The following is a 10,000-nucleotide window of genomic DNA, read 5'->3' as shown; positions in this document are numbered from 1 at the left end:
TTTTAATGAAGTGCCTTAATTATTAATTGTTTTTTACCCTTTTTTAATGATGCATGGAGTCGTGATCGAAGTCCGTGTCAGTGTAGGATTTTCTCTGAATCGTCTGTGATATTTGATATAACGTAAGTTGTGTTTTTTAGGGTTTTTTTGTAAGATTTTGTGTAAAACTGATAACTGTGGTATGATGGTGAATCTATTCCTAATATTTGTATAATAAATAAAGCAGCGTTGGATAAAGAACGCTTTCTGTTCTGGTGATTTACTCTCTGTAATCTCTTTTAGACATGTTTAGTTTTAATTAGCGCGAGAGAGAACAAACGATTTTCCTAAATATTATCGAGCTAAGTTCTAAAACGAAACTAAAACTAGCTAGCTAACACAGGGAAAGTTCACAAATGTATTTTCACCTAACCCTAGTGTTAGCTATCTCACCAAGCAGCATGCTAGCCGTCACGTTAACTTCACTAGCACGAGCCAGGTTAGTGTAAAGGTCGGTGTTGAGGTTAATATCAGTCCGCTAGCTAGCTAGCGTCGGCTAAGTAACGTGGATCACTAAGCCCTAGCGTTCACTGAAACACCAGTTCATTGCTGGTGTATTCAGGGTGGGATTTATTGATCGTTGTACTGAAATCTTTTAGTGTTTATCTTCACCGGGATTCCCTGGTTTACTTTGTCAATCCTTGAAAATAAAAATATTGAACAGATGAAAAGCAAAACAAGAAAAAGCACAGCGAAGAAAGACAGATGTACGTAATAGATGTATGTGTGCGTAAACATTATAATGTTTGTGACTGTTGATGGTTTTATTCTTAGTGTAATATCGAACCTTTACTACAAATCACTTTAAGATTTGAAAAGTGTTGATGATGATGTTTATTATTATTATTATTATTATTAGTAGTAGTAGTAGTAGGGGTAGAACAGTAGTAGTATTAGGAGTATTGGGAATGGTAACAGCAGTAGTAATAGTAGTGGTAATGGTAGGAGGATTAGTACTAGGATGAGGAGTAGTACTGTAGTAGTAGCCAGAGGAGGAGGAGGAGGAGGAGGTGGTGGTGGAGAAGGAGGTGAAGGAGGTGGTGGTGATGGAGGAGGAGGAGTTGATGGTGGTGGAGGAGGAGGAGGTGGTGATGGAGGAGGAGGAGGAGGTGGAGGAGGAGGAGCAGTAGTATATCGTTCCTGAGCTACATGTAATATCACACTTTGGCCACAAGGAGGCGAAATTCTCCCAGGTAAAATTTCAAAGCAGTCGCAGGTAAACACTAGTGCACAATCCCAATCATTCCCTTACCCCCTACATGCGTACACTACATAGGGTGCTTCATACAGACTTCTCCTCGCTATCTAGTGCACTACATCTCCAGCAGGAGGCTGCGTTTTTCTTTTTGGCTCGAACCCAAATCCTGTGATTTCTTCCGGCTTTCCTCAGCGCGTTTGTCTGCGGCAGTTTTTAAAATAAATAAATAAACAACAGAAATCATTTAAAAGCTTTTTCTTTCTCCCGGTGTTCCTCAGGAGTCTTTATAAAGTGAGTGCGGCCTACATGTGACTGAGTGAAAGCGTGCTCGCTGTAAGGTGAGTGTTTGGTGAGAAATGTTTTCAATTGTAAATGAAGTTAGGTTGAAAAACACTCCGACTCCATCGGGCTCTGTCCCGAATCAGGAGTGAAGACGTGCACTAGATAGGGCGCGGGATCCGGGGTTGTTTCACAGCCTGTGTAGTGCACATGTGTAGGGGGTTGGAGTGAATTTGGAACGACGCAGTGTTCCCAAAACAGGAAAGGAGATGAAGGGAAGGAAAGGAAGGCTGAGTCGAACACTACAGGTGGGACGATGCAGGAGGAATATCCGCCGAGCTGAACTTTTCCACAAGAGTTTTCCTTCTCCTCATTTTTTTTACAATTTAATCCTAAACTCTAAACTGAATTCCTGTCCGAGTCTGGGGTTCCTGATGAATATCTGCGCCGCTGTGAGACCGGATCAGTGTCAGGTTTAAGGAGCTGAAACATTAAAGACTGCAGCAGGCAAGTGAAACATTTCTGCTTTACAAAGTAACGACGGTGTCCCAGCTTCCAGAGCCCGGAAACATTGTTTCATTTCAAACCGGAAACAGCAAACATCCCGGTTTATTTAATCCGCTTCAAACCCGGACTATCCGGAGCTTAAAAACACGCAGCGCGTTGTTGCTGTGCGGGATGTTGATTTACTTTTTATTTAATTCAAGTTAAAAAAAAAACTGGAGTTACAAATTTACTGTAAACAAAACAACAACAAAAAAGTTAAAACTGTAAAAAAATGTCCATTTCTTTCAAGTAACCTTTCTGAAAATGTTGTTTCAATCTTCAGTCAGTCAGAAGACCTTTTACACCGGGTGATTCATGACTCCTGTGAGGATTTGGGGGAAAGTGCGACATTTCAAACAAACAAATAAATAAATAAATAAATAAATAAATAAAAACACCATTAAATTACTGCGGGGTTAAAAATACAGCAATAATAATAACAGTAAGAGGAATAAGAACAGTAAGATGATGGAAAAGAGGTGAAGTCGGTATTAAACCCGACACTGTCTGAGGGGAAAGTAAACACAAGAAAACATTCTGTGCTGCTGTTTATAAATGTATATAAATTTAATAAAAATTTAATATTAAGGGTCTTTTTTTAATGTGTATATATAAATATATATGTATGATATAATTTCCGATTAAAAGTTTACCTCAGGAATATTTGGGTCAGTCAGTTCACCACCACAAAGAAGTACCTCAGAGACGAGGGATTTATTTATTTATTTATTTATTTATTTATTTATTTGTGCTATTGTTCTTAGCCATGTTCCAGACTTACTGCAGAATCCACCAAAATAAATAAAGGTTCTTTACAGTAGAACCTTCTCCTTACCACGAACCGTCCTTCGTTGTTCAGTCTGCTTGAGTTGAGCTGAATGCGGTGCTACGCTTCTGTGGAGATTAAAGAAGTTCTTTATGTTTCGTTAAAGGTTCTTCAGAGCAGCGTACCGGTTCTTCAAGGTCTCGTCCCTTCTCAGCAGGTTGAAGTGAACCCTGCTGTATGAGGTTCTTTGTGGGACTGGAAAAGGTTCACGCTTAAAAATGGAGCTCACAGTCAGAACCGAAAACACTTTTTTTTCAGCTGTAACTCGTACGTTCTTTACAGAACCGTTTAATCTGAAAATGGTTCTTCACAGCAGTGTCAAGTTCTCTAACAAAGAAAAAAAAACCCCTCAGTTATTGCTGTAAGGAAGGGCTGCAAGGAGAACCTTCTCACAAATCCAGTCCCACGAAGAACCGTATAGAGTAGGGTTCACTTCAAGCCGTTAAGAAGGGACGAGACCTTGAAGAACCAAAACACTGCTCTGAAGAACCTTTAGCAAAACATAAAGAACTCCTGTAATCTCCAGAGAACCGTCCAGCTCAACTCAAGAACCCTGTACAATGGGAAAAATGGTTCTTGACGAGAAGAAGCTTCTTTGAGAACCTTGTGGCACTGCTGTGAAGAACCATTTCTGGGCTCTCTGAGGCACTAGTGAGTGAATACGTGGTTCTGTAGAGACCGTGAGGGTGAAAGGGTTCTCCGACGGCGTCAGGCTGGAGGCGTTATTTTGTAAGAGCGGTGCCGATCAGGTTTGACCGCATGGGCTGATGATGAAGGCTGAAGGTTGTAAATCTGGAAAGTTCAGAACAGGTTTGAAATGAAATCATACGGTTCTCTTTGTTCTTCTCTTTTTGAGCGGTGATGACGTGAAGCATCAGATTTTAGTGTTCAGCGGGTTGTGTAAAGCGCTCGCGTTTAGACGTGTCCTTCGTTCGAGCACCTCAGGAGAACTTCAGGTCGCTACGCAGAGGTTCCTCAGAGCTCCAGGCTTTGTTGGAGTTCAACACAAGAACCTGCGAAGCTTTACAGTTCTCCTGATTTCTTCGCGTTTTCGCAGTTAAACAAACGTGAGCGCGGCTGCATCTACACGTGCAGGTTTAGTTATTGCCACGGAAACGTATCCAGCTGCTTCTGTTGTTCTTCTTCGTTGCGACCCGAGGATCCAGCTTCAAGCGGTTTTTGAGAAATGTTTGACTGTAAATGAAATTTTACACAGTTTACACGTGTTCACTCGCCCAGGACGTGTTTTTTACGGCCGAACGTAGCACAAAAACGTGACGAGGTTGAAGCTACGTGATGTTAGCTGTAGCCTCTTCTCACGCGCGTGAAACGGATTTTGTTGTTGTGAGGCGTTTAAATCCGAGTTTCGCTCTGACCTCCGTAACTCACCTCAGGGTTTGATATCTACACGCTGCACGTGTTCTCGACACGCACGCACACACACACACACACACACACACACACACGTGTTTGTTTTTCTTTAGCATCACTGATTTAGCTGGAACATGTGAAGCTCAGGATGTTTTAATAACACTGATGGTGCTCAGGTTGTGGTTTGTGAAAGATCTGAAGGTGTGAAGTTAAAGGTCCAGTGTGGAGTGGAACTCGGTGCAGAAGTCTCACACACACCGCGAGTGGATCTGTTGATAATGCAGGACGTGTTTATAAACGATAACGTGTCCTTGTGCTGAATATATAATTCTACTCTTCATATTATTACTGACACTGACACCACCACCAGGACTGCTCATACTTACCGAGTAATACTACATACCACTACTGATAATACTACTGATACTACTACTGATAATACTACTGATACTACTACTGATACCACTACTGATACTACTACTGATACCACTACTGATACTACTATTACTACTAATTATTATTATTATTATTATTATAAGAAGAAGAAGACTGATGACAATTATCATAACAGTGTGTGTGTCTGCGTGTGTGTGTCTGCGTGTGTGTGTCTGTGTGTGTGTGTCTGTGTGTGTGTCTGTGTGTGTCTGGGTGTGTGTGTGTGTCTGGGTGTGTGTGTGTGTCTGGGTCTGTCTGTGTGTCTGTCTGTGTGTCTGTCTGTGTGTCTGTCTGTGTGTCTGTCTGTGTGTCTGTCTGTGTGTCTGTCTGCGTGTATCTGTCCGTGTCTGCGTGTCCATGTCTGTGTGTCTGTCTGTGTGTGTCTCTGTCTGTCTGTGTCTGCGCGTGTGTGTGTGTGTGTGTGTGTGTGTGTGTGAGTGTGTGGTGCACTTCAGTGTTTGCAGAGCTGATTGTGTTCTTGAGTAGTGCATTGATTTTTCCCTCTGCACAAACTGGCCAAACCAGCATCACACACACACACACACACACACACACACACACACACACACACACATATATGTATATATATATATATATTACACACAGGGCTGTGTCTGTGTTGTAATCTATTTGTATGGAGGATTTAGCAGATGGGAACGTCTAGTTGTTTGTCACGTTTCACACATTTACGTCAGGACTTAGCTGGTGTTTGTTACGCAAAATTGTTTTCAAAAGAGTGTGTGTGTGTGTGTGTGTGTGTGTGTGTACTGTACATCTCCCTCACAAGGCCATTTTCTTCATTGATCGCTTTCTCATTACGGTGTAATGTGTATAGCGTTTCAGCGAGACGGAAACGGACATCGTACCCCCGAGTCGTGTTATTGCGGCTCACGTTAGACGTCACAAAAGTGTGAGTCGTGTTCATTTCTCTAAATTTCACGAGTTATAAAAGTAAACGATTTTAGAAGTCATTAAGACGAGGAAACGGTGTTTAATTGTCAGGTTCTTCCGTGTATGAAATTCCAGACCTGACATGCTTGGTTCTGATTGGCTGATCTAAAGTAGATAACTCCAATAGGTTATTGATGTTGTGCATCACCATGACGACCAGCATAGACAATGGTTTAGACCTGTATTAACCTGTAGTTGGTCAGCTCATACTAACCGGGACTGGTGAGAATGTTGTTATGGTGTGTGTGTGTGTGTGTGTGTGTGTGTGTGTGTGTGTGTGTGTGTGTGTGTGTGTGTGTGAGTCATAAAAGAAAAATTCTGAGCAGTGTTTTTTTTTCAGTAAATAAAAGTAAAACCAGCTTAACAGCTGAATTACAAGAAGCCTTTAAACAGAGAAACCTGATTGGTTGATTCCACCTGCTGTGGAGACGTCCCGAGATCAGCGTCTGGGTGTTTATTGTAAGAGTTTAACCTAACAAAAACCTAACCTTTACCTTTAACCGACCCTGACGAAAGGAAAATGAAAATGACAAAAAAAACTAAATGAAAATTCCACTGTTGGGGAAAAACAATAACCAGCTAGACGGGTGTTCACATTTTTATTATTTATTATTTATTTATTTATTTATTTATTTATTATCAGCAGTGATATTAATATTATTGATGTTGCATCTGAATAAAACGACACGTTATAATCCTCCCTGCGTTCCCGAGTACGTTCAGTTCTTTACGTCGTCTTATTTGAACTGTTCTGTATTCTGACCTCGTCCGACAAACGGGATTATGGGATGCACAAAAAGAGGAAAACGATATAAACGCGTTCGATTATATAACTAACCTCGTGTGCACAGCTGCAGGGATCTGCAGCACCTCTACACATAACTGCCATACGATCAGTGTTATTACGTCTGTTTTATTTTATATATATATATGACTTAAGTGTCTGTATAAAGTCCTTTGGTAAAGTGTGTGTGTGTGTGTGTGTGTGTGTGTGTGTGTGGAACGCAGTTCATGCTCCAATCCTGGAAACAGGTTGCTCAACCCCCAGGCCATAATAATTTGCATTGAATCTGCATTGCTCAAACACACACACACACACACACACACACACACACACACACACACACTCTCTCTCACTGTGTTAGCGAGGCTTTTATGTGCAGTTCACAATGAGAAGGCTTCTGTGCACGTAACAATAGCTTCTATCAGTGTTCTATCTCCTGACTGACGCTGTATTAATAATCCCCGCCGTGTCGCCGGGGTTCAGCGCCGTCCTCGCACGCATCTCCGCTTCAGACGGCGAGAACGCCGGCCTCGTTCACTTCACTCGGGTTTATTAAATCAATACCGGAGATTTATTCGTTATTTTGACGTGTCGGTGAAGAAGAGAAGCTTGGGAATCGCAGACGCGGTGGGAATCGGCACACACTCGTGCCCGTGCCACCCGAGCCGAGATGGACGCACAGACAGGAAGTGGAATGTTCTTGGTTTAAGCCAGTTTTACATATTTCATTATAAAGGCACTTCCCGGAGCTCAGCAGGCTCGTCGTGCGTCTCTGCGGACCTGCAGATCGAGGACGAGTTCATTATTAGCGGGAATGAATTTAAAAAGCTGAATAAAAGATGTGTAGTCCATCACAAACGGAATAAAGCAGCGAGTACCGTGATGCCGCGGAGGTTCCGGTACCGCTGTAACAGCGTTTTATTCCTCTTATAACGCAGCAGTTATCTTCACACTGTTTCATTCACACGTCGCTGCGTTTGATAACGTCGGAGGTAATATCGTGACGCAGGTTCGTTCCTGTTCTCGCTTACATTATAGCAGCTGTGAACACTCCTTCCCTCTTCAGCACGGCTGTATTCTCTCCCTCTCTCTCCAAGTTCATAGGACGCACACGAACCCAAAACAACCGCAGCTCGTTCCACGTGTTCCACAAAGCAGCGTAAACTCCTCTGTCCTGCAGACGTCTTAATGTTACCGTTTTACCTCTGACACTGGAGACTCCTTCCGTAAACCTTACACCAACACATTTCTGTTTACAGTAAACGTCACCGATTACACGCGCTTCTTAATCCGTTTACATCCCTGCGAATGAGCTGTTACTATGGAAACCGTAGCAACTGACCGTGTTAATATAAATCTCTTAGTAACGTGAGGTAAGCTAGTGTGGTAACTTGCTGTAGCGGTTAATTACCGGGTTTTCTGCGCAGTTACTCGTTCACTGCTAGTCACGTGATCATTTCCTTAACAACTTTATTAGTTACTTGCGTCTCTAGTTAATTACTCTTACACTTAATAACTAGCTTTGTGTTTGTTTATTTACTCACTTATTGTTTTTGTATTACTTTCTTTCTTAGTTACTTTATTTACTGCAGTTACGTAACCTGCTTTCAGTTAGATACTCGAGAAATTAATGTTTGTTTATTTATTTATTTATTTATTTATTTATTTACTTGGCTCGGGTATTTATTACCTTTTTAAGATCATTTAATATCGTGTATGTTGCTTGTTTCTGTGCTTCCTGAATTCATTCCCAGTTATTAGCGCCGTTATTTCCTTTCCCAGTTGGTTACTCGCTTGTTTGTTTAATTATTCAGATAATGGACCTTCCTGATTACGTCATTACTTTATTACCTGATTGGATAGTTGTCACTTGTCTCTTTATTGATGCTGAAAAGAAACCGGATCGTTTCAGCAACCGAGAAGTTCAGCACGCAGCTGAAACACAAGACGATCGGATATCGGGAGATTCAGTACGTTTACACGGACGACGATAATCCGACATGAACCCGATTAAGACGATACTCTGATTAAGACACTCGCATTTAAACGAGGACCTTAATCCGATTAAAGTCATACTCGAAGTGAACACAAATGGAATGAAGACGTGTGGAGTACTCCTGTTTTAGTCGCGTTATCGACGTGCGTTACAGACATGTACACACCTTAATCACACTATTAACGTCGTGTGAGAGTTTTCACCGCATTGTGCGACAGGACACGTACACACACGGCAGCGCTCAACCGTTTAGCGGCAAACGAGAGAGCACGGCTGCGTCCCTAACCGTGTTCTTATATACTAAATAATACATGTATTTCAGCTACTATATAGACGGTAAGTACGCGGTTTGGGACGCAGCCCACGGCTTCAAGCAGCCGTCTATTGGCACGTACAGCACGACTAATAATTAAGCACACTTGACGCTTTCATAACAAAAATAAAACTGTATACGGTTCCATAACGAAGACCAACTGTACGTCGATACGTGAAACTCTGGAGGGACGTCGGACGGCGTGGCGCGGTGACGTAATGACGTGTGACGTTAATCCATCTCTGTTCTATAACACGTAAAACAGGAACGTGAGAGGAGTATTCTAAAAGTGACTCATGTAAACACCTTAATCAGAATATAATGCGTCTTATTCAGAATACGGTCAGTAATTGCTGATCGTGTAAACGTAGTCAGTCAGTAAAATGGAGAACAGAAGGGAAAAAGGGCAGAACACCGGAGAGACGAAACAGAACGAATCCTAGCGACAGCAAACTTGAAGTCTGGGGTTTATTCCACACGACTTAGCACGCCTCAATAATGCAAGTTGTAGACTGGTGCAGGAGAAACATCTGCTCATGAGTCAGAAAACAGGGTGTGGTGTGGGATTGTGGATCGGACTGGATCGGACTGGATCGGATTGTTAAGTCTTGACGGAATCACAGAGCGTGGCGGTGAAGGATGACCGTAAACCTTTGTGACTGCGTGCGCAGGTGAAGTTGACACACAGTTTCAGGTGTTTTAAAGTGAAGCAGCTCGGATTCGTGTTAACCCTCGCCTGTCCGCCGCTGGCTCCGGTCCAACACGCTGCTCCTTCAGGTGAGGAGTGCTGGGTTCGTGTTTAACACGCGCTGATAAAGGTGAAGCGTTCACACAGAATTGCCACAGGTTTTTATTGTGTGAGTAAAGTTCAGTGTGTGATTTGGCAGTGATTCATTATTTATACAGAAACAGATAGTATAACAAGGAGAAGTTAAACCGGCCGATTCTCCTGCATGTGGTCGCTAGTGACCGTCGCCACGGTTACTGAGACCTGACTGGCAGGTGACATCGTGACTTTCCTCTGTAGTTACTTGCCTCGTGTGTGTGTGTGTGTGTGTGTGTGTGTGTGTGTGTGTGTGTGTGTGGGAACTTTGTAACTGGACAGTCTACTCCATTATTTTATGACTTGCCTGTCTGCTTTGTTACTCTGTAACCTGTGACTCTGAGACTCTTTGACTCTGTAACATGTGACTCTTTGACTCTGAGACTCTTTGACTCTTTGAATCTGAGACTCTGTGACTCTTTGACTCTGAGACTCTTTG

At 42.5% G+C, this 10,000-nt stretch overlaps 2 protein-coding genes across 5 annotated transcripts in view; both read left to right on the top strand.

Annotated features, from left to right (window-relative positions):
- si:dkey-220o5.5 (actin filament-associated protein 1-like 2) overlaps positions 1-677 on the top strand; it is a 34,459-nt gene extending 33,782 nt beyond the window's left edge. Inside the window, exon 15 of one of the 2 annotated variants that reach the window (XM_053624009.1) lies at positions 1-677. This exon is cut by the window's left edge and continues 477 nt beyond it. The gene's annotated coding sequence lies outside the window, so the exon portion shown is untranslated. The other variant, XM_053624008.1, reaches the window with a different exon arrangement.
- A 482-nt stretch (positions 678-1,159) lies between these two features.
- The window catches only part of si:ch73-138n13.1 (titin homolog), a 47,032-nt gene continuing 38,191 nt past the window's right edge, over positions 1,160-10,000 (top strand). For 2 of the 3 annotated variants that reach the window (XM_053624004.1, XM_053624000.1), the window contains exon 1: positions 1,742-2,023. The gene's annotated coding sequence lies outside the window, so the exon portion shown is untranslated. Of the gene's footprint in view, positions 1,576-1,741; positions 2,024-10,000 lie in introns of those variants that run through there. The other variant, XM_053624002.1, reaches the window with a different exon arrangement.

The sequence above is a fragment of the Ictalurus furcatus genome, chromosome 5 (genome assembly GCF_023375685.1).
Source record: "Ictalurus furcatus strain D&B chromosome 5, Billie_1.0, whole genome shotgun sequence".
NCBI lineage: Eukaryota > Metazoa > Chordata > Actinopteri > Siluriformes > Ictaluridae > Ictalurus > Ictalurus furcatus.
Note: the sequence above shows the minus strand (reverse complement) of the source record. Positions and strands in the feature narration are given on the sequence as shown.